This window comes from Stenella coeruleoalba (assembly GCF_951394435.1).
Source record: "Stenella coeruleoalba genome assembly, chromosome: 4".
In the NCBI taxonomy this organism is placed as follows: Eukaryota; Metazoa; Chordata; class Mammalia; order Artiodactyla; family Delphinidae; genus Stenella; species Stenella coeruleoalba.
The window spans coordinates 131,500,255-131,525,926 of record NC_137149.1 but is presented as its reverse complement, the minus strand read 5'-3'; the positions used below and the strand labels follow the sequence as shown (position 1 = coordinate 131,525,926).

General features: G+C 38.4%; 1 long non-coding RNA gene and 1 pseudogene across 2 annotated transcripts in view; both read left to right on the top strand.

Annotated features, from left to right (window-relative positions):
* The first annotated feature begins 15,337 nt into the window (after positions 1–15,337).
* Positions 15,338–17,038, top strand: LOC307185545 (60 kDa heat shock protein, mitochondrial-like; annotated as a pseudogene). Its single transcript has one exon. The product of its transcript is annotated as a 60 kDa heat shock protein, mitochondrial-like (transcript).
* Positions 17,039–17,899: 861 nt separating this feature from the next.
* The window catches only part of LOC307185905, a 28,073-nt gene continuing 20,300 nt past the window's right edge, over positions 17,900–25,672 (top strand). The window contains exon 1 of the long non-coding RNA XR_013828204.1: positions 17,900–18,258. This is a non-coding gene — a long non-coding RNA (uncharacterized lncRNA). The remainder of the gene's footprint in view (positions 18,259–25,672) is intronic.

The window sequence follows — 25,672 nt, the reverse complement described above, 5'->3', positions numbered from 1 at the left end:
AAGGTTGGGGTGCCTAGCTGTAGAGCCTGAGATGAAGATTCATATAAAAGTGATTTATTAAAGAATGTTCCAAGGAAAAACCACAGAACATTATGTCAAGTGACAGGGAAGGGAAGGAAGCCAGGCAAGAGACTGGTGTCGAGCAAAGACCCAGGGGTGGTAACTTGGTTCAGTCCTGCAGGGGACCTCTGCAGACTTATAAGTCACACCTCCAAGCTGTCCCCATCAGGGACCAGAGAGCTGAGTATTTTACCCAGTAGTCACTGGTGGCAACGCAAATTCCTAGGCCCCTTCGGCTCTCTCTGTACTGAGGCAAAGGCGAGGGAAGTCTGAGAACATCACTCCAACAGAGATGCAGGTGAAAACACACAGGTAGCTGTTGTGCATGAAAATGGAAAAGGTTTGGAGAAGATATGGGTGGGCACTGAGAACATCTGCTACTCAGGATTGAAAGCCACTAGGATAGAAGCATGGTGCAAGGAAAACAACCACACCTCATTGAGGGTATGCAGATTTAACAATTATATCTTTTCTCTCATATCACTTCAAATTAGTCTCCTCTCCACAATGGACTTACCATCTTAGAAGTAAGTATGATGTGATTTCATGGGCAGATGGTCTCACTCCTTTCCCATTTGCAATCCCCAAATAACACCCCTTCTACTGTATGAAGTTCTTAAGTCTCAGAATACAGCATTTAGTCCCTTTATGGATAGACTAATGTGAAAATATTCCTAAGACAGGAAATGCATTGGCTCGACTTAGAACTGAAAATTGTCCTAAGTGTTTGTGGCTAGGTTCTCTGTCCAACCTAGGAAGGAATTGGGTATACGCTGAATGTTTTATCTGTTCAGAAGCCTCATCTCAAATCTGATTCAACCCTATGATTTTACATGAATCATGGGGGCATAGTTCCAGGGATCAGGATTGGGTGCATGATACCCTCTTCCCCTATAAGATTCCTTTCTTTGGAGAATTAGATTCAGTCTTTCTCTGGAAGACAGATGAAATTTATACTAAGGCATTTGCAGCAGCCATATTACTCTACCTTATAGATCAGAAAAGCAGAGAAAGGGTTCAGAGAAAGAATTATGAATCAGACATGCAGAGAAGAGCAGAGATGAAAGACAGAAGAAAGACTGCTAGTATTCCATTTCCTGATTCCACTATGTTCCTGAGGCCCGGCTGCATGACGGCTCTTGGGCACCATGAGACCCCATGCATTCTTTTTTTTTTCCAAGTAGTCATTTATTTATTTATTTATTTTTAACTTTTTATTTTATATTGGCATATAGCCGATTAACAATGTTGATAGTTTCAGATGCACAGCAAAGCCACTCAGCCATACATATACACGTTCCCCAATGCATTCTTATCATTCATTCCTGTTTTGCACTGAAGTTGTGCTGAAGTTCAGTTACATGCCACCAAAGAGTAATAAATAACAAGGGGAAACAAAGAGTAACACATTTTCTCAGCTATGAACTCTGCCTGGGAGAAATCCTGGGTAGAGTTCGGGGAGGTCGCTTATCTCTAAGCGTCTGGCTGCATGTGGGGTGACCTAGAGGCTAAGGTGGTGAAATGCATAGCCCTGAAGACATAAGAAGGCTTTCCAGAGGTTACCCAGGTAGGAATATTTTCAGAGGTCCATTTTCCAGATCCTCAAAGTTCATACTTAGTCTTTCTTAAAACTAATCTGTTAGAGTGTCTCCTGGGACCTACCACTTCTTTTCCATCTCTCTCTTCACAGACCCCTCTGTTTTCCCCTCACTCATCTGAAATCAGTATGGTGTGTTATCCCAAGGCGTTTCTGGGGTGCCAAACAAAGAAAATTTGAGAAGTGACACTGGGAGAATCACAAGATGGTAAAGCTAGAAAAGCATCAGCAAAAACATTGGAGAGAAAAGTGCCCTTTCTTATCTAGGGGAAAGTCTGATGGCTAGGATCTTGCAACTTTATCTATCTCCCCCAAATCATGTATTACTTATATATCTTAGAATTCAGAAGTGAAGTGATAGTGGGAATGCATATTTATATGTTTATTGTGATTGAAAAAAATCAGGGTTTTTTTTTCCCCTCACAGAAAAGCCTAATTTAGATTATTGGTTTCACAATTAAGAACCAGATATTTTTCCTCTAAATTAAATAAGTTTAGTTTGCTGCTCTAATGTTTTGATGAAAAATATTTAACACACAAATGCAATATACAATTTTCTAGAACTTATAATCATGTTTAACTATTAAGCCTTCAATATAAAACTGTAGTTAACAACTAAAAATATAATTTTTAAAAATTATTTTAGGAGATACTTGAGCAAAAACTGTGAATACCTCTAGATAAGCAAAATATATTCACCCAGACTAAAGCACTATGACCAAGAGAAGCCAACCAAACCCATCTTTTCTTTTCATTCTCTTGAATACCTCATGACCCTAAGACTGAAACACTTTCATTAATTAGCCAAAGCCCCAAGGAGTAAAAGCATAAACTAATTTTTTGTTTTGATATGTGAGAGAGAAGAGAGAATGCAAGTATACTAAGTCTAAAAGGTGATAGATTTTAATACTCAAGGGAAAAGGTATAAAAGTAATGAACTTGACTTGTTTTATAATTCTGCATAATATTCATATAGAACTTTTATAGTACTCTACAGTTAAAATAGTTCCTATATATTTATTTCACTTTATTCTCATACTATTTTAGTGGATATTTTTATCTTAAGTCATCTAAAAGCAAAGACTGAGATGGTGATTCTTTTCAAATGATTTATTGAAAAAGTACCCTCAGAGGGAAGAGATATGGGAACATATGTATAACTGATTCACTTTGTTATAAAGCAGAAACTAACACACCATTGTAAAGCAATTATACTCCAATAAAGATGTTAAAAAAAAAAAAAAGAAAAAAAAGAAAAAGTGCCCTCAGGAGAAGGGGGCATGAGGGAAGTGGGACAGAATGGGAAATACAAACTAAGCAAGAAGGCGGTTTCAATGGAGGTTCATGTCATTAAGCTTCAGTCTATTCCCACTGAAAAGCTTTGAGCACAAACTGCTCCACAGAGTTGGACCCCGTTGTTGCAAGAGGTTGACCTATTGTACCCGTCAGGCATTGGTCAAGATCTCCGGGGACAGGTGGAGGTTCCTGTATGACCAATACTCTGGGGGCAGTTCTCTGGAGAAGGGGGTCATTGTCAATCAATACTCATAGCAGATAGGGGATGGGTGTTCTGGATGGTCAAGAGGATCTGGGGGGAGCGCCAACATCTCCAGTTTTCTATTTTAGAAATAAGGAAACCCAGGCTCAGAATGGTCAAGTATCTTGCTCCAGGGTTCTACAGGAGTAAATGATGGCGTTATGGCATAAGTTCAGGGCTTTTGACAGTAAAGCCAGACAGTGAATTTCAGATCTTTCCCATGTCCAGTGTATACAATCTATGGAGTTAAACAATCTGATATGAAGTCAGACTCTGACATTTATTAGCTATGTCCCTGGATATATAGCCTTCAGATATATGACCTTAGGCAGGTTTCTTAGCATTTATGAGTCTCAACTTCTTAACCTGAAAAATGTGAACAATAATAACTACCATGGTATTCTGAGGATTTTTTTTTAAAAGTATAAAGCACCTGTCATTGTGCCTTACATAGTGTATATGCTCCACAATACCCATTTCCTTTCCTTTTCTCTTTTACTTATGAGTAGATACATTAAAGTAATATAGAAACTATATTGTATAACACATAAATAATATATTGGATAACACACAAATATATACACATCACTAAGCAGGAACATTGTCAAAATGATGAGATTTTCTAGAGAGTCTTTCTAGTCCAAGTTGCTACCACAAAAGCTTTAAAATTGACCACTACAACTTGTTGTTTGAGTCTGTATAATTTTAAAAAATCCTCTGTTTGAGTCTGTATAATTTTAAAAAATCTATTGATGTATAACATACTAACAGATAAGTGGAAAAGTGTACAGTTTAATAATTATTGTAAAGTAAATACACTTGTGTAACCATGACAGATGCAAGAAATAGAACATTACCAGCAGCCCAGAAACACCACTCTCCATCTTGGACACCTTCCCAATTATTAATCCCTTCCTTCTTCCTAAAGGTAACCAATCTTAGGGTTTACAATACCATGGATAAGTTCTTTGCCAGTTTAAAGTTTATGCAAATGGAATCAAACAATATTAGCATGATGTTTCTGCCTTCTTTCACTCAACTTACCTGTTTTTTGTGTGTGTGACAGTGTTTTTAAAATTTTCATTGCTGAATAGTATTACCATGTATGTATACTTATTTAAATATTTTATTGTTGATGAACATTTTGGTTATTGCCAGTTTGGGACTATTAGCAATAATGCTGCAGTGAATATTACTGAAATTTTCATTTGGTGCACATGTGTGCATTTCTTCTGGGTATAAAAGATAGCAGTTAAATTGTGGGATTATGAAGTATGTTTATGATTAACTTGAGTAAATACTGATAAACAGCTTTCCAAAGTGCAATAACAACTTACACTCTGCTCCCCAGCAATTTATAGTAGCTCATTGCTCCATATTCTCACCAACTCTTGACTTTTTTGGTTTTTGTTTTCGCTTTTACTGTTCTCGTGGCATACCATTACACAACTACGGAAGTTATGTTTTTACCTTCCATTTCCCTGATATCTAATGATGTTGAGCACCATTTCATGTGACTTTTCAAGTCTTTTGCCATGTTACTATCACCTTGTCTTTTTCTTACTGATTTTTAGAACCTCTGTCTATATTTTGAATATCACTCTTCTGTTGGTTGTATCTTCTCTCCCTCTGTAACTTACTTTTTGCTCTCTTGATGGTGTCTTTTGATAAAGAGAAATTCTTAATTTGGGCTAGTCCAATTTTGTCAATCTTTTCCCTGATGGTCAGCATATTTTATGTTTTCAGAAATCTTCGTTTATCCCACAGTTATAAAGATATTTTCTTTGTTATCTTCTAGATACTTTCTTCTTTTACATTTCACATTTTGTTCTATACCCCTCTAGAATTGACTTTTATTTGTTGTGTGAGATGGTAGTTGAGCTTTGTTTTTTCCATATGGATATACAACTAACAGAACACTATTTATTGAAAAGACTGCCCTTTTGCCACTGTTATGCAGTGCACATTAGACATAAATCAAGTATTCATATTCATTCAGGTCTGTTTCTGCACACTGTATTCTGATCCATTAGTCTATTCATCCGTCCTTGCACCGATACCGCACTTTTTTGTTGTAGCTCTTTTGACATCGAATTAGAAATTCAAAATAATAATAATAATATTATTATTATTATTATTATTGTGTGTGTGTGGTATGCGGGCCTCTCACTGTTGTGGCCTCTCCCGTTGTGGAGCACAGGCTCCGGACACGCAGGCTCAGTGGCCATGGCTCACGGGCCCAGCTGCTCCGCGGCATATGGGATCTTCCCGGACCGGGGCACGAACCCGTGTCCCCTGCATCGGCATGCGGACTCTCAACCACCGCGCCACCAGGGAAGCCCCTCAAAATTATTTTGACATTGAATAGAACAGGTCGCCCCTATGTGTTTCTCTTCAAGGTTGCCTTGGTTATTTGCATTTCAGTATATATTTCTACAAAAATCCATAGAAAATTTAATTAGGATTGCACTCAATTTTTAAATTAATTTTTGTTTAAATCTTTATAATATTTAGTCCTCCAATCCATGAACATGGTATAATTCTTCATTTATCTAGGAATTTAATTTCTGTCAGTATGGCTTAATATTTTTGAGGAAGAGACATTGTACATATATCCTTAGATTTTAAAAAACTAGATGTTTGAAAATTTTTGGTAACCATGTGTACTTTAAAGGAAGAATTAACTGACTTGGAATTTGATTGATTTGCTGGGAAAGCCAAAGTCTTCAGGCTGATTTCATTTGCATATAGGCGTATGTAATAAGGCTAGGTGAATGTACCAATTTCCTGGGATATATTATTTTAATTTTCTATAGTAATAACTTTGATGAATTACAATTCAGTATTAGTTCAACACTATGAAAGGTCTCCAGAAAAATGGCTACATATTCAGTCTATTATATTCAATGTATTTTAAGTCAGAATATATTCAGGTAATAAATTGTGTCTAGAATTTAGTGTAAGGAAGATAGTCATTTTTGTAATTAAATGATATACCACGTATATTAGTCAGGAAACAAGTAGCAAACTTAATTTGAGTACTTTGAAGAAAGTTTAAGAAGGAAACTCTTTTTTTCCCCCCTCGGCAATGAAAACATGGAGTAGGAACCACTGAACCGCCAAAGAATTCCCAGGAAACTCTTTACAGTGATGTAGGCAGTATGTGTGTTCTAGTGTAAAGACAGCAACAGAAAGCATTATTACCACTCTTCTACCTAAAAAGACAAAAAGAGAGTGGGCTCCCTGAAGGTTCTGTGACCAGTGCAGGCACACAGCCAGCTCACATAAACCCCACAGGCATGGAGTTCTCCTTGCTCATTTTCTCCTTCCAGTAGTCCTATGGGCCTGACCCCATCAAAAGCCAAATATCAAAAGAAGATTTGATGCAGTTTACACATTCCAGCTTCCAGGAGATATAGCCCAAAGCAAGAAAGATGCAGAATGGCTCCAGAGAGCCAAACAGGAGACATCATATTACTTTTATAAATCCAGAAAAACTTTAAAACCCTATTTTCTTTGACTTCCAGGAAGCTAAACTTTAAACTATTTCATTAACAATAGTACATCTAGACCTTTAACCTATCTTTTCCCCTCTGCTGTGTAGTGCATGCTGTTGGTGTCCCACTAAATTTGCCTTTATCCATTTGTATCCATCACCTTGTTGCTGGATTGTTGACTAATAATAATTCACCATTGTCCCTTTTCCAGAAGTTCCAACAAGGAACTTCTTTCCTAGAAGGCTGACTCCCCCCTCCCTTCCCTCAAGAAGTCGATCAGTGACAGACTGACACAGCAGTACAGTGGCTGGTCCACTTGCCATAAAGTGGAACTAACTCTGTGGTGCAATTTGTGCTTTGAAATTTCTCCCAAGGGATCAGATTGAAGCTAGTGTCTAACTAGGACTACATTATTCATTAGTTTGTTCCACTCCCTTATCCTGTTTCCCTCCCTCTCCTCTCCTGAGAGGACTTCCTCAATAAATCACTGGAACAAGAATCCCTGTCTTGGGAGATCAGCTCTGTGCTTTGTGACCACCTAGAGGGGTGGGATAGGGAGGGTAGGAGGGAGGGAGACAAAAGAGGGAAGAGATATGGGGATATATGTATATGTATACCTGATTAACTCTGTTATAAAGCAGAAACTAACACACCATTGTAAAGCAATTATACTCCAATAAAGATGTTAAAAATAATTATAAATATTTAAAAAACCAATGAATATGTGAATGAATGAAGGGCTGAGTGAATGATTGAAGATGGTAGAGCTACAGCTTTGTTGCAGTAGACACCACCACTGGGATAAAACCTCCAAGCAATACGGGGAGGAAAGAATCTCAGAATGGGACCTGAGATGGACTAATCCAATATAAAATGAGTATTAATGTATCATCTTTACCTGTCGACATCCCTAGGCTGAAGAAGTCCACATTATAAGGATTACTCGAGATGCTTTCAATGTCCTTGCAGGAAGACAAACAACTTGAACCCGGTCTTTGACCAAAGACCTGTGACCCAGTTTAGAAAATAATATTCTAGTGTGTTTATACTTACTGATGAGGCTGTCATCATTTTTTCAATTTTCCTCACAGTGGTATAAGATTAATGAGCTAAACATTTTACATCTTGACGTGAAAGAAACTCATATGTATAAACTATTACTGTCATGTTTATAATCCAGAATGATTTGATGAAAAAAAAAAAAGGATGATTTGATGAAGTAGTACATTTAGATACCTAAATGATAATGAAGAGTTTGTGTTGAGTTTTTAATTTATTTGGTTGATTTGTTGAATTTTAAATTAATTTGAGTTTAAAAAAAAAAAAAAAAAGAATCCCTGTCTTAGGCTCTACCTCTAAGATACCTGGCCAAGTCTGTTCTGTAATATGATACATATGTGTACCATTTTATATGCTTATGAAGGCTTTGGTGGTATCTTTGATCCTTTATTTTAAAATAGCTAGCATTCATTAAGCACTGAAAAATAGATTGGCACTTTAATAAGCACTTTACATGCATTTTAAAATTGTATCATCTCAGCAAACCAAAAAAGGAACAGTCATAATTCTCATCTTATAAGTGAAGGTATACTTAAAGATTAAGGTATATCCTGAGGACACACAGATAGTAAATGGCAAAGCTGATATTCAAAACTAATCTGTTCAACTCAAAAAACCAAACTCCTGGGCTTCCCTGGTGGCGCAGTGGTTGAGAGTCCACCTGCCGATGCAGGGGACATGGGTTCGTGCCCCGGTCTGGGAAGATCCCACATGCCGCGGAGTAGCTGGGCCCATGAGCCATGGCCGCTGAGCCTGCGCATCCGGAGCCTGTGCTCCACAACGGGAGAGACCACAGCAGTGAGAGGCCCGCGTACCGAAAAAAAAAACAAAAAACAAAAAACCAAACTCCTAACCACTAAAATATATAGTCCACTTATTAAATTTTTTTTAAAAATCTAATGTTTATTGACAACTCACTAATCACTTTACCTGAATTATGTAATTAAACTCTCATAATATTCTGTAAGGTGGATACGGAAATTATCCTCATTTATAAAAGAGGGAAACTGATAAATAGGCAATATATAAAAGATATACAACCTGAAAATAAAGTTTCCCATCTCCAGATGAGGGCCTCTTTCCTCAGCACCTCACCTAGAGGCATGTGGATGGCCTATATTACCATATCACGTAACATACAGTCTTTTCCACAATGATTGTAATTGTATTCCTTTCCCACTAAATACTCAAAGGGCAAATAATTATTTCTGTATTTCTAGCACCTCCTACAATGCTGGGCACATAGTAGATGTTCACTAATTTCACATAAATGAATGACTGAAAGAATGAGTATGTTCACTCTTGAGGAGAATTCACTCTTGTCTTAGTTCAGGCTGCTACAACAGAATACTATAGACTGGCTGGCTTAAACAACAATTTATTTCTCACAGTTCTGGAGGCTGGGAAGTCCAAGTTCAAGGTGCTAGCAGATCCAGTGTCTGGTGAGGGACTGCTTCCTGGTTTGCAAATGCTTGTCTTATTATATCCTCACATGATAGAGAGCAAAGAGGGAGCAAGGTCTACTGTGTCATCTTATAGAGGCACTAATCTCATTCATGAGGGCTCCACCCTCATGACCTAATTACCTCCCAAAGCCCCCACTTCCTAATATCATCACATTGGGGCTTAGGATTTCAACATTTAAATTTTGGAAGACACAAACATTCAGTCCGTAACAACTCTTTTAAAAATTATATTAGAATCTACTGTTTGAGGGGTTGTGAGGGAGGACCATTTCACACAATCCACAACATTCTCCCATCTTGCTTCCTCCTTTTGTTTCTTCCCTTCCATTCTATTAGATTCCAAAGCCTGGATGCCTCGTTTGTTTCTCCTTCTATGTCATAGCCCACTTTCTCCAATGGAGCAGCCCTACCAGATTGCTCTGCCTTCCAGATCACCACCTAGAATTCCAGTGAGCAAGTGTTCTCAATTTTTTAACAAAAGGTATAAATCCTCTAAATTCTTTTCAGTAAATGCCCCTTTATTTTTCTATTTAAATCAATTCCAAAATAAGACTGAGTAGAGACTGAGTAGAGAAAAATATATCAAACATATCTAAATTTATTTAATAATGTAAAAGTCACAGAGATAGTATTATCGAATTAAAAAAAGAACAGAGCTCATGCCTTAAAAAATATCTAACAACTATGGTTAATTTTATATAAAGAGAGAGAAAAAACTTTAAATAAACAGGGAAAATAATTAAGGTTTGGAAGATTCTCTGGCCTGTGGAGTGAGTAGGTAATAATAACTGACTACTTTCATAGGCAGGTGGGATGAAATATACGTGGCAAGATCAAGTTTCTTTTTTCAGTGATAAATAAATTTGGAGAGAAAAAAGCATTGAGAGAATAAAACAAGCATCATTGAGAGAATAAAACAAGCATCCATGCAGCCAACACCAAGCACAAGAAATAAATCATCACATATACGATGGAAGCCTCCCGCGAACTCTCTCTTATTTCACACCTCTGAATTTGATCTCACTCTTTGGAATGCTTTATATTTCTACTGCATATACATGAATTCCATAAATATATGTACTAGTGTTATTTTGCATATTAAAAAAATATAGAAATGCTATTACACTATATATTCTTTAGCAGCTTGCTTTTCAATATTGTTTCTAAGATTCACTCATGTTCATACATTTAGTTTTAAGTTTTTCATTTTAACTACTGTATAGTCTTTTTTGTTATATGAACAAATAAATGTTTATCTAGAATCCCACTAACAGACATTTAATTTTCTTCTTTTATTTCTTTTTCTGTTAAAACCAATGCTGCTATGAGCATTTTGGTAAGCTTCTCTTTGTATACATGTGTGAATAGTGTATATCTAGTAGTAGAATCACTGGGTTAAAAGGTATGCATGTCTTCAATTTTCTTTGATATTCCAAATTGCTTGTTAATGTGGTTGAACCAATTTCCACTCTGCCAGGATTATATGATCTTCATTAACACTTAATTTTACCCAATGAGAGGCATGTGAAACTGTATCTCCTTGTGTTTTCAAGTTGCATTTTTCTGAATAAATGTGAAGTTTAGCATCTCTCAGTATGTTTACTGGCTATGTGGTTTCCCTGTGGGTGAAATTTTTGTCATATCTCTAATGGTTTTGTACCATGTCAACTTGGCTAGGTTAGACCTATGTTTCCCAGAATCCCTTTCTCTGTATGGTTCCAGTTTAGAGTCGGCCAAACTGAAAGTTGTATGAGATTTGGAAGGTAGAAGTGAAGCAGCTGGCATCTTGCTTTGAAGTTTATTATGATTTTTGATGTGGTGAGAAATAGATGCAGAGATGTCCGTGGTTTCCACCTTGTCCTTTCTTTTCCCCACTATATTTAACTCCTCTTCATGATTGCTAGCCCTGATGATCAGTCATGGTCCTAAGCTCCACACCGGATCCAGAAGCAGTGGCCTTCCATAGGCCTCTCCACTAACATCCCTTTGTGTTCTCACTTCAGCAAATGGGAGCACCTGGCTTCAGGAGCGCTAGTTAGTGAATTGTCTCTGATTCTTCAATTTCTTCCTTTGGATCTTTGTTTTCCAGATTCCCCTACAGTTGTGTAAGTTCTTATTACTCTAATAAGCTTCTCAGGCAAAACAAAACTATAGAAACTGGAAGCAATCAGAAAGTCACGAGAACCTAACAGGCTCAGATCTGAGAGAGAAGAGAGGGACTGAAATTAGCCCAACATCTGGCATAGCTTTTTTGCCAAATATTAAGCATCTTTCCAGATTCTAAGATGAGTATAATAGAAGCAGAGTAGAGGGTAAACCAGGTGAAAGGTGACCAAGAGGCCAAGAAACTAAGCAAAGCTTTAGGCAGTCTCATAGTACCGGGGTGGAAAGAGAGGGAAGGAGAAAAAAATTAGAGTATGAAGGTTTCCAAGGAGAAGGGGCCCTGGTACAGACTTTAACTTTTAATTGGATGATTGAATGAGTGCGCTTTATGAGTGATTGCTCACAATAATAGAACAGAATTGACAAAACTGAAGCCCAGGTTTGTACAGACTGTATAATCTGCCCCCACATGCCTTAATAGAGGAACAGAAGCAAAATTAAATCCTTTATAGAGAAAGATATCATCATTCTGGTCCTTAAATTATTTCTAGAAATTTTCATATAAAATATCCTGCACTAAATAAAACTACTGTATATTCAACTGTATAAAAATAAAATTTATACCAAGAAATACATTCTAATGAGCAGAAACCAATAGATTAAAAAAAAACCAGTAGAAATAAACACACAGGAAATACATATAGTATTGGAGTTTACTTACAGGGGCTTTAAAATAACTGTGGTTAAGATATTTAGGAAAATGGAAGAAAAGAATTTTACCAGAAAGTTAAAATTCACAAAAAGAAATCTAAGAAAAATTTAGAACTAAAATATAAAATAATGAAATCTGAGGACTCGGTAGGTGAGTTTAAAGCTGATTAACATGGATGAAGGAGGATTGGCAAACTGAAGCACCAAGAGAAAAAATATGGTAAAACATAGATAAGAGACACATGAACACATAGTGAAAAGTTATAAAATATATGCAATTGATCTCTATTAGGAGCAGAGAGCAAATTGGGAAAGAATCAATATTTGAAGAGATAAATGCTGAAATTTTTGCAAAAGTGATGAAACATCTATAGCCACATATTTAAGAATGACAACAGATCCAGAGCAGGTTAAGTAAAGAATATCACATGTGGAAGCATCATAGGTAAATTTCCTGAAAATCAAAGGGAAAAAATTCTTCAAATCAGCTAATAAAAATATTAGATATTTTTAAATATAATTTAACAAGTTGAGCCCAAGAGTTACAAAGAAATGCAAAGGACCAAAAACAGCCAAGACATTCTTGAAGGGGAAAATCTCTTGAGGATTTTGAGTGTAGAAAAACATTTTAAAAACAGGACACAAAAAAATGTTGATAAGTAGCATTACATTAAAATGTTGTTCATCAATAGATACCTTTAAGAGAGTGACACAAAGAGTGGAAGAAGATATTTGCTAACAAATATGACTCGTAAGAAAAAGAAAGACAAATGAAGAGAAACATGGATGAGAGATGTTTACTGGCACTTTAAAAGTTTAGACTAACCAAGTGGCCATTGCACATATGAAACTGTTCACCGCATTAATCATCAGGGAAATTCAAATTGTGAGGCTCTTCTATACTCACCAGAATGGTTTAAATTTATAAAGTATCATAAAGCTTTGTTATGGAGAGATGTGGAATAACTGGATTTATCATACAAGGTTGGAAAAGGATTGGTATAAGGACTTTGGAAAAGAATTTAGCATGATGTCTTAACCTTGAATATACATATTCCTGAAGACCAGCAATTTCCCGTCAATAGAATGCATTAAAAGACCTTTTCAAAAATATTCTTGACTATTTTATTTTGTATTAGCCAATAGAAACAACCCAAATGTCTATTAAACACAGAATGGGCAATATGTTTTTAAATTTATTTTATTGAAGTATAGTTGATTTACAATGTTGTCTTAATTTCTGCTGCACAGCAAAGTGATTCAGTTATGCATATATATATTCTTTCTCATATGCTTTTCCATTATGATTTATTATAGGATATTGAATATAGTTCCCTGTGCTATACAGTAAGACTTTGCTGTTTATTCTGTATATAATAGTTTGCATCTGCTAATCCCAAACTCCTAATCCCTCCCAACCCCCTCCCCCTTGGCAACCACGAGTCTGTTCTCTGTCTGTGAGTCTGTTTCATAGATAGGTTCATTTGTCTCATATTTTAGATTCCACATATAAGTAATATCATATGGTATTTATCTTTTGCTGTCTGGCTTACTTCACTTAGTATGGTAACTTCTAGGTCCATCCATGTTGCTGCAAATGGCATTATTTCATTCTTTTTTATGGCTGAGTAATACTCTAGTGTGTGTGTGTGTGTGTGTGTGTGTGTGTGTGTGTGTGTGTATGTGTGTGTGTGTGTGTGTGTGTATCTCACATCTTTAACCAGAATGGGTAAAATTCGATATATTCATACAACAAAATACTTCATAGCAATGAACAAGAATGAACCCTACCTAAATAATAACTCTAAAAAGAAAATACAGACTTCTGCTCAAGACGGATGCACCATGGAGAGCAGGGGTGGGAGGAGGGGAAATAACAAGACCTCACAGTCCTCTGTGCCATGCAACTAATGTGGCAGCACCACTTAAATACATTCTGAAACCAACAGGCCTGAGTGTTTAAAAAAGGCTCCTTAGAACTTCCCTGGTGGTCCAGTGGCTAAGACTCCACGCTCCCAATGCAGGGGGCCCAGGTTCGATCCCTGGTCAGGGAACTAGATCCCACATACCACAACTAAGAGCCTGCATGCGGCAATGAAGATCCTGCTTGCTGCAACTAAGACCCGGCACAGCCAAATAAATAAATAAATAACATAAAATAAATATTTAAAAAAATAGAAAGGCTCCTCAAATGTTGATTGGGGCTGGATGATTAAGAAGCGGAAGGGGGGGAAGTGCACCCAGCAACTCCCTAAGGCTCTTCTAGCGGCTTCCACGCCGCAACGTGGCAGGACAGACGCCAGCCCCGCCGTTTTCCCTCGGTGGCTCGGAGGGCAACGCTGAGGGAGCTTCATCCTGAGGTCGCAACTGTGAGTAATGGTGGGCAATGTGAAAAATACGATATTAAATTTAAAAAGTATCTATCTGTGGGCAGTCTTTCTGCCAGCACCTGAAACCTGGCATCAAGTGGGAGCTGGCCCTTCTGGAACGTGGGCAGGGCTTTGCGAAAAAGTGGGTGGGGTAGGGGAATTCTGCTTCTATGTGAGTTTGTAGAAAATGGGGAAGAGTGGTGCCTTTGCCCTAACAACAAGAAAATTCTAGATAAACTACAGAATCATAATTTTTCTTAAACCCATCCTAGAGCTGAGATTTTAGGATAGCCAGGTGGCCTGAAATCTGAGGAACGCCAGATCCTTTAAGGACAGTAGATCAGTGAGGCTGCTGCTTTCTGATTTAGGTCTAGATGCTCCAAGAGAGCATCAGGGAGTTCCATAGGCAGAAAGCCATATAAATGCTAATTTGCCCCAGGCAAGGTCCCTTCTTTCAAAATTTGAGATTGCTCCAAATTTTTGTTTTTCATCTCTGTTCAAAAGATAGTTAAAATTTTTTTTTCTTCAGAATTTATAATTGCTCCAAGTAGAAGACTTGGTTCAATGCAAGCAACCCCATCACTATTAGAAACTTGCAATTACATTTTTATCTTGATTTTTATCAAATAACTTTTTTAAACTTTCTTGCTATCTTACAGACTTTTTAACATACATTTAATATTTAAAATATACAATGCATAATGTCTGAGAAGAACAATTATAGTCTTTCCTTTTTAATCTTTCTGTATGCCTTAGTTTTTTATTTCATTTTTATATTATATTGGCGAGAACCTCTGGAAAAAAACGTCAAAATAATCACTGAAAGCAGATGTTCTTATCTTATTCCTGATCTTAAAAAAAAATTCCGCCCTCACCCACTGCCGACGACCTGTCTTGTCGCCTGCACGCCGTGCCACTGCCTCACAGAAAGGCTTTGATTGCCCGCAGTCCTTTGCCAGATTAGGCCAGTGTCCAGGGCCCTGGTTCCTCATCTCACTCGGGCTTATGCCAAAGATGTAACATCTGGTGCAGATGCCCAACCTTAAGGCTTCAAGGTGTAGACCTTTTAGCCGATGCTGTAACTGTTACTGTGGGGTCCAAGGGAAGGACAGTGATTACTGAGTTGGGGAAGTCCCAAAGTGACAAAAGATGGACTGTTGCAAAGTCCATTGACTTAAAAAATAAATATAAAAATGTTGGCGCTAAACGTGTTCAAGATGTTGCCAGTAACACAAACGGAGAGGCTGGGGATGACACCACTACTGCTACTGTACTGGCATGCTCTATCTCCAAGGAAGGCTTCGAGAAGGTTAGCAACGGTGCTAATCCAGTGGAAATCAGGAGAGGTGTGATGTTAGCTGTTGATGCTGTACTTGCTGAACTTAAGAAGCAGTCTAAACCTGTGACAACCCCGAAAGAGATCGCCCAGATTGCTACGATTTCTGCACATGGAGACAAAGAAATTGGCAACATCATTTCTGATGCGATGAAAAAGGTTGGAAGAAAGGGCGTTATCACAGGAAAGGATGGGGAAACACTGAATGATGAACTAGAAATTATTGAAGGCATGAAGTTTGATAGAGGGTATATCTCTTCATACTTTATTAATACATCAAAAGGTCAGAAATGTGAATTCTAAGTTGCCTATGTTCTTTCGAGTGAAAAGAAAATTTCTAGCGTCCAGTCCATTGTTCCTGCTCTTGAAATTGCCAACGCTCACCATAAGCCCTGGGTCATAATTGCTGAAGATGTGGATGGAGAAGCTCTAAGTACACTTGTTTTGAATAGGCTGAAAGTTGGTCTTCAGGCTTTAGCAGTCAAACCTCCAGGTTTTGGTGACAAAGGAAAGAACCAGCTTAAAGACATGGCTATTGCTACTGGCGGTGCAGTATTGGGAGAAGGACTAACTCTAAATCTTGAAGATGTTCAGCCTCATGACTTAGGAAAAGTTGGAGAGGTCACTGTGACCAAAGGTGATGCCATGCTCTTGAAAGGATAAGGTGACAAGGCTCAAATTGAAAAGCATATTCAAGAAATCCTCGAGCAGTTGGGTATCACAACTAGTGAAAATGGAAAGGAAAAAGTGAATGAACGTCTGGCAAAACTCTCAGATGGTGTTGCTGTGCTAAAGTTTGATGGGACAACTGACTTTGAAGTGAATGAAAAGAAAGACAGAATTACAGATGCCCTTAATGCTACCCGAGCTGCTGTTTAAGAAGGCACTGTTTTGGGAGGGGGCTGTGTCCTGCTTCGGTGCCTTCCAGCCTTGGATTCAATAACTCCAGCTAATGAAGATCAAAAAACTGCTATAGAAATTATTTTAAAAACACTCAAAATTCCTGCAATGACCACTGCTAAGAATGCAGGTATTGAAGGATCACTGATAGTTGAGAACATTTTGCAGAGTTCTTCAGAAGTTGGTTATGATGCTATGCTTGGAGATTTTGTGAATATGGTGGAAAAAGGAAATCATTGATCCAACTAAGGTTGTAAGAACTGCATTACTGGATGCTGCTGGAGTGGCCTCTCTGTTAACTACAGCAGAAGCTGTAGTCACAGAAATTCCTAAAGAAGAGAAGGATCCTGGAATGGGCAGAATGGGTGGAATGGGAAGTGCTGTGGGAGGTGGCATGTTCTAATTCCTAGAATAGGGCTTTACCATCATTAATGAGCTGTGAGAGGAAGCCCGAGGCAGCGTTCCTCACCAGTAACTTTAAGAGAGGTCTGTTGAAGGAGATGACTGAAGAAAAGCCTGGCTGATGTTTAAGAAAATCACTATAACCATCAGTTACTGGTTTCAGCTGACAACATAGAACGGTTTACTGCTGTCATTGCCCATGCCTACTGATAATTTATTTTGTATTTTTGAATAAAGACACTGTTACATTCCTGGTAAATGCGTATAAGAGCCATGTACCAAGGTACTGCTTTCAACTTAAATCACTGAGGCATTTTTACTACTATTCTGATAAAATCAGGATTTTAGTGATTGCCATCAACAGATGAGAAGCTAAGAAGCAGCCTTTCTGTGGAGAGTAAGAATAATTGGGTTCAGAGTAGACCAATATCCAATTATGTAACAACCTTTGTGAAATAACAATTGTTTAAAGTTAAAAAAAATTCCAAGTTTTCACCATTAAATATTATGTATGCTGCAAAATGTGGTAAATACTATTTATAGTTATGCAAATTTCCTTCAATTTCTAGTTTGCTAACAGTTTGTTTATTATCACAAAGAGCGTACTGAATTTTATTAAATATTTGATCTTCATCTACTGTGATATTTATATGATTTTTCTTCTTTAAATTATTGTCATAGAGTGTTACTATGTGGGTGGATGTATGGATTATCTAATGTTAAAGCAACCTTGTATTCCAGGGATAAATCCAGATTTGTGATGATATATATAAAAACGTGTGTGTGTGTGTGTGTGTAGTAATGTGTTAATTCTGGATTCAACTGGCTATTTTTTTTTTTTTTTTGACGGGACGCGGGCCTCTCACTATTGTGGCCTCTCCCGTTGCGGAGAACAGGCTCCGGACGCGCAGGCGCAGCGGCCCTGGCCCACGGGCCCAGCCGCTCCGCGGCATGTGGGATCTTCCCGGACCGGGGCACGAACCCGTGTCCCCTGCCTCGGCAAGCGGACTCTCAACCACTGCGCCACCAGGGAAGCCCACAACTGGCTATGTTTTAAAGAATTTTTATATTATAATGAGCTAAGAGGCTTCAAGATGGCGGACGAATAAGACGCGGGGATCACCTTCCTCTCCACAAATACATCAGAAATACATCTACATGTGGAAAAACTCCTACAGAACACCCACTGAACGCTCCAGAAGACCTTAGACCTCCCAAAAGGTAAGAAACTCCCCACGTACCTGGGTAGGGCAAAAGAAAAAACAGCGACAAAACAATACGGACGGTACCTGCGCCAGTGGCAGGGAGTGGGGAAGGAGGAAAGTTTTCCACACTGGGAAGCCCCTTCGCAGGCGGAGACTGCAGGTGGCGGAGGGGGGAAGCTTCGGAGCCGCGGAGGAGAGCACAGCAACAGGGGTGCGGAGGGCAAAGCAGAGAGATTCCCGCACAGAGGAACAGGGCCGACCAGCACTCACCAGGCCGAGAGGCTTGTCTGCTCACCCGCCGGGGTGGGCGGGGCTGCGAGCTGAGGCTCGGGCTTCGGTCGGAGCGCCGGGAGAGGACTGGGGTTGGCGGCGTGAACACAGCCTGCAGGGGGTTAGTGCGCCACGGCTAGCCGGGAGGGAGTCCGGGAAAAAGTCTGGAGCTGCCGAAGAGGCAAGAGACTTTTTCTTGCCTCTTTGTTTCCTGGTGCGCGAGGAGAGGGGATTACAGCGCCGCTTAAAGGAGCTCCAGAGACGGGCGCGAGCCGCGGCTAAAAGCGCGGACCCCAGAGACGGGCGGGAGACGCTAAGGCTGCTGCTGCCGCCACCAAGGGGCCTGCGTGCAAGCACAGGTCACTGTCCACACCGCCCCTCATGGGAGCCAGTGCAGCCTGCCACTGCCAGGGTCCCGTGATCCAGGGACAACTTCCCCGGAAGAACGCACGGCGCGCCTCAGGCTGGTGCAACGTCACGCCGGCCTCTGCTGCCGCACGCTCGCCCCGCACTTCGTACCCCTCCCTCCCCCCGGCCTGAGTGAGCCAGAGCCCCCAAAGCAGCTGCTCCTTTAACCCCGTCCTGTCTGAGCGAAGAACAGACGCCCTCAGGCGACCTACACGCAGAGGTGGGGCCAAATCCAAAGCTGAACCCCGGGAGCTGTGCGAACAAAGAAGAGAAAGGGAAATCTCTCCCAGCAGCCTCAGGGGCAGCGGATTAAATCTCCACAATCAACTTGATGTACCCTGCATCTGTGGAATACCTGAACAGACAACAAATCATCCCAAACTGAGGTGGACTTTGGGAGCAAATATATATATGTATTTTCCCTTTTTCTCTTTTTGTGAGTGTGTATGTGTATGCTTCTGTGTGTGATTTTGTCTGTATAGCTTTGCTTTATACCATTTGTCCTAGGGTTCGGTCCATCCATTTTTTTTTTTAACTTAAAACTTTTTTTTCTTAATAATTATTTTTTATTTTAATAACTTTATTTTACTTTCTTTTCTTTCTTTCTTTCTCTATTTCTCTGTTTCTCTCTCCCTCTTTCTTTCTTTCTTCGATTTTTTTTCTCCCTTTTATTCTGAGCTGTGTGGATGAAAGGCTCTTGGTGCTCCAGCCAGGTGTCAGGACTGTGCCTCTGAGGTGGGAGAGCCAAGTTCAGGACACTGGTCCACAAGTACCTCCCAGCTCCATGTAATATCAAACAGCAAAAATCTCCCAGAGATCTCCATCTCAACGCCAAGACCCAGCTTCACTCAATGACCAGCAAGCTACAGTGCTGGACACCCTATGCCAAACAACTAGCAAGACAGGAATACAACCCCATCCATTAGCAGAGAGGCTGTCTAAAATCATAATAAGGCCACAGACACCCCAAAACACACCACCAGACGTGGACCTGCCCACCAGAAAGACAAGATCCAGCCTTATCCACCAGAACACAGGCACTAGTCCCCGCCACCAGGAAGCCTACACAAACCACTGAACCAACCTTAGCCACTGGGGACAGACACTAAAAACAACGGGAACTACAAACCTGCAGCCTTCGAAAAGGAGACCCCAGACACAGTAAGATGAGCAAAATGAAAAGACAGAAAAACACACAGCAGATGAAGGATCAAGGTAAAACCCCACCAGACCTAACAACTGAAGAGGAAATAGGCAGTCTACCTGAAAAAGAATTCAGAATAATGATAGTAAAGATGATCCAAAATCTTGGAAATAGAATACAGAAAATACAAGAAATGTTTAACAAGGACCTAGAAGAACTAAAGAGCAAACAAACAGTGATGAACAACACAATAAATGAAATTAGAAATTCTCTAGAAGGGATCAATAGAAGAATAACTGAGGCAGAAGAACAGATAAGTGACCTGGAAGATAAAAGAGTGGAAATAATTACTGCAGAGCAGAATAAAGAAAAAAGAATGAAAAGAATTGAGGACAGTCTCAGAGACCTCTGGGACAACATTAACTGCACCAACATTTGAATTATAGGGGTCCCAGAAGACGAAGAGAAAAAGAAAGGGACTGAGAAAATATTTGAAGAGATTATAGCTGAAAACTTCCCTAATATGGGAAAGGAAATAGTTAATCAAGTCCAAGAAGCACAGAGATTCCCATACAGGATAAATCCAAGAAGAAACACACCAAGACACATATTAATCAAACTATCAAAAATTAAATACAACGAAAAAATATTAAAAGCAGCAAGGGAAAAACAACAAATAACACACAAGGGAATCCCCATAAGGTTAACAGCTGATCTTTCAGCAGAAACTCTGCAAGCCAGAAGGAGGTGGCAGGACATATTTAAAGTGATGAAGGACAAGAACCTACAAACAAAATTACTCTACCCAGCAAGGATCTCATTCAGATTTGATGGATAAATTAAAACCATTACAGACAAGAAAAAGCTAAGAGAATTCAGCACCACCAAACCAGCATTACAACAAATACTAAAGGAACTTCTCTAGGCAGGAAACACAAGAGAAGGAAAAGACCTACAATAAAAAAACCCAAAACAATTAAGAAAATGGGAATAGGAACATACATATCGATAATTACCTTCAGTTTAAATGGATTAAATGCTCCCACCAAAAGACACAGGATGGCTGAATGGATACAAAAACAAGACCCGTATATATGCTGTCTACAAGAGATCCACTTCAGATCTAGGGACACATACAGACTGAAAGTGAGGGGTTGGAAGAAGAAGTCTGTGATACAGAGTGAAGTAAGTCAGAAAGAGAAAAACAAATACTGTATGCTAACACATATATATGGAATCTAAGGAAACAAAAAGGTCATGAAGAACCTAGGGTAAGACAGGAATAATGACACAGACCTACTAGAGAATGGACTTGAGGATACGGGGAGGGGGAAGGGTAAGCTGGGAGAAAGTTAGAGAGTGGCATGGACATATATACAGTACCAAACGTAAAATAGATAGCTAGTGGGAAGCAGCCGCATAGCACAGGGAGATCAGGTCGGTGCTTTGTGACCACCTAGATCGGTGGGATAGGGAGGGTGGAAAGGAGGGAGACGCAAGAGGGAAGAGATATGGGAACATATGTATATGTATAACTGATTCACTTCGTTATAAAGCAGAAACTAACACACTATTGTAAAGCAATTATACTCCAATAAGGATGTTAAAAAAAAAAGTTAACATGAAAAAAAAAAATAATGAGCTAAGATATAATTTTATTTTTTATTATTTTTTTCTTGTTTTGGTATCAAAATTATTACAGTCTCATAAAATTAATTGGGAATTTTTTCCATTCCTTTTATTATATGGAACAGAGTACATAGAATAAAGATTTCCTGTTATGTAATTTTTGAAAGAACTCCACTGTAAAATCATGTGACTAGTGTTTCGTTTGTATATTTTTAACTACTCTTTCAATTACTTTAATTTTAATAGGCCTATTCTCTTATAGATCTGTTTTCTTTAGACAACTTTGATAAGATACCTTTTTTTTTCTAGAAATTTTTCCGTTTTGTGTAAATTTGCAGTATACTGGCATAAAAATATATTACTAAATCTCCTGTATGTATAGTTCTTTCTTTTTAAAATGTGTAATATTTTTAAATTGTGCCTTTTCTGTTTTTTTTTTTTTTTTTGGCTTTATCTTGCTGTGAACAATGGCTTTCCCCATTCTTTTTTTCTCCCTCTATAATGCCTAAGTAGATATATGCTGTTCCTTTCATTTTATGTTTCATGTCACCTTTTCCTCTTTCCCATTTCCTGTTTCTTTTTCCTCAAGGGTTATATTCTGAGTAATTTCTCCAGTATATATTCAACTTCGTTAGGTTCTTTCCAATCCGTTTTTTTTTTTTTTTAACATCTTTATTGAAGTATAATTGCTTTACAATGTTGTTAGTTTCTGCTGTATAACAAAGTGAATCAGCTATATGTACACATATATTCCCATATCCCCTCCCTCTTGCGCCTCCCTCCCACCCTCCCTCTCCCACCCCTCTAGGTAGTCACAGAGCACCCAGCTGTTCTCCCTGTGCTATGCAGCTGCTTCCCACTAGCTATTTATTTTACATTTGGTAGTGTATATATGTCAGTGCTACTTTCTCTCCTCGTCCCAGCTTACCCTTCCCCCTCCCCTTGTCTTCAAGTCCATTCTCTACATCTGTTTCTTTATTCATGTCCTGCCCCTAGGTTCATCAGAATCATTTTTTTTTAGATTCCATATATATGTGTAGCATGTTGTATTTATTTTTCTCTTTCTGACTTACTGCACTCTGTATGACAGACTCTATGTCCATCCACCTCACTACAAATAACTCAATTTCGTTTCTTTTTATGGCTGAGTAGTATTCCATTGTTATATATGTGCCACATATTCTTTATCCATTTATCTGTTGATGGACACTTAGGTTGCTTCCATGGCCTGGCTATTGTAAATAGAGCTGCAGGGAACATTGTGGTACATGATTCTTTTTGAATTATGGTTTTCTCAGGGTATATGCCCAGTAGTGGGATTGCTGGGTCATATGGTAGTTCTATTTTTAGTTTTTTAAGGAATCTCCATACTGTTCTCTGTAGTGGCTGTATCAATTTACATTTCCACCAACAGTACAAGAGGGTTCCCTTTTCTCCACACCCTCTCCAGCATTTATCCAATCTGTTTTTTAACCTCATCCTTGCCTCTACATTTTTTATCACCCATTACATTTTTCATTTCTCACATTTCTATTTGTTTATTTTTCCAAACTGCTTGGTCTTTTTGGATAATATCTTATGTGTTTCCCATGTGTTTAGTTTCTTCTGTCTTTTCTCTAATTTTAAACATGACTATATGACATACCTGATAAGTTTTTCACCTGAAAGTTTTAGGAGTATATATCTGTCATTTGTTTGGTTTTTGTTGACCTTGGCTCATTATGGATTTTTTTTTTCATATTTTGTAATTTTGAGCCGGGAAATCCTGTTCAAGTGACTTTACCTGTTAGAATCCTCAAAGGATTGCCTGCTATTTTCTCTTTAGAGAGTAGTTTTGGGTATACATCTGCCAGGCTTAGACATTACCACTTTGGGAAATACTTTTTAAAAAAAAAATTATTTTATTGAAGGATAGTTGATTTACAATGTTGTGTTAGTTTCTGGTGTACACTGAAGTGATTAAGTTATGCATATATATATTCTTTCCTATTATGGTTTATTACAGTATATTGGATATAATTCCCTGTGCTATACAATAGGACGTTGTTTATCCATTCTATATATAACAGTTTGCAGCTGCTAATTGGGGAAATACTTTTTATATTAATTTTCCAGACCATGAAAACCGTGTAAATTTAAATCCTTAAACTTATTAAAGCAGGCCTATGCAAACAGTGTTTCAGGGGAGGTGTTTTGTTTTCATTTGGTTTTTTTACCCAGAGCCAAGGATGATACAAAGTTCCTTTGTCATATCCATTTTCAAGTGGAGGGATTTTAATGAAGGTCACACGTTCACAGTAGATGATGTCCTTCGAGGGTTGTGATTGCGTGAGTCATCTTCATTCCAACTTATCAACTCACAGGTGCCCAGGGCTTCATGTGGCCCTTAAAGGCCAAGCCTCTTGATTACTCAGCCTAGCAAAACTTCCAGGGCTGTCAGATTGCCAGTGCCTGATTATTCCCTTGGGTTTCAGTTTCTCCTACTTTAGGAGATAGTAGAGGCTTCCTTTAGTTGCTTCTGAACTCAAACGTTTATCTTAAAGAAGTTTATCCTGGACTTTGACAGACTTACCTCAGGAGGGTAAATGCACAAAATTTTTGAAAAGTTGACCTGAAAACTCTTCAGTGCAAAACCATAGTTTAGGTTTTTCAGTAGCTAATGATCACACCTGAGAAATATAAAGTATTGCCCAGTTAAGAAAATGGCTTAATATATTAAACTAAACTATACTAAACAAACTACTGTTTTTATTTTAAAAAATATAAATAATAAAATTTATGAAGAAATTATACTGTTCAAAATTATTGAGGACTTCAGACCTTTTATTTTTGTGGGTTACAGCTATCATTATTTACTATGTTATAAATCAAAACTAAGAACTTAAAAATTTTTTGTTTATGAATTTATCAATAAAACAGTCACAATAAATCCATTATATTTTAACATAAATGAGATATTTTCATAAAAACTGTATTTTCCAAAACAAAAAATAATGAGAACAGAGGCATTGTTTTATATTTTTGCATACCCTCTTAAGGTCTGGCTTAATATGAAAGAGCTGGGTTCTCATATGTTTCTACATTCAGTGTGTTGCAATATTTGGTTGAAATATATGAAGAAAGTCCAGTCTCAGAGACATGTAGTTAGAAGAGGGAGGAGTGTTTTACTAACTTTTTCAGATCATTATACATATTCTTCTTTGATTCAACATCTATCTAGCCTGCTAAATTCAAAGAGGCATGGCCAAGCACTTGGCTACATACTTGGAATAGTGTGGAGTGAGGGAAATAGAGATAGAATACCATTGTACTGTGTGTCCTTACTGTCCTATGGTTATAGACACAACAGGTATTGCATACATTTCTAAAGCTCTGTCCTCACCTTAAAGCTTCCTCTTGTCTGCTTTCCCCAACTTTTCTCCCCCTGAGAATTGCCAAAACATCAAATAGCTAGGGTTAAAGAAAACTAGAGAAAAGAGAAGATGCAGTATGGCTAGAACACTGGCGATGGAAGAAACTATGGATAGGAGAAATGATGGAGTGACAGAAAGAGGCCCAGAACACATTGTTGTGGAACAGAAAATAAAGCATAGTGGGAAGACAACAGAGAAGGGAAGCAAGGAGCAGGGTGGTAGAGAAACAAGATAGGAGACAGGCACAAATGCCCAAAGGACAGGGGAGGACTGAGGCACCTATAAGGAGATATTTTTTTCTTTAATTTATCAGAAAGAGAATTACTTTTACAGAACAGTAAGACCAATAAGATAAGAAAATAGCATGGTATATACAGCCTAATATTTTGTTCATAAATGAGGCCCCAGGAGACTGTGGTGGTCATCCACGGCTGTCCTCACTCCAGAGATTAAGGAACTGCCAGTAAAAATCCGTCTGTCCCCATTTTTCCTTAGAAAGAAAGTCATTGTGACCATTACCTAACGTGGTATCAAAAACCTTTCAGAATGTTTTCAATTTTCTTAGA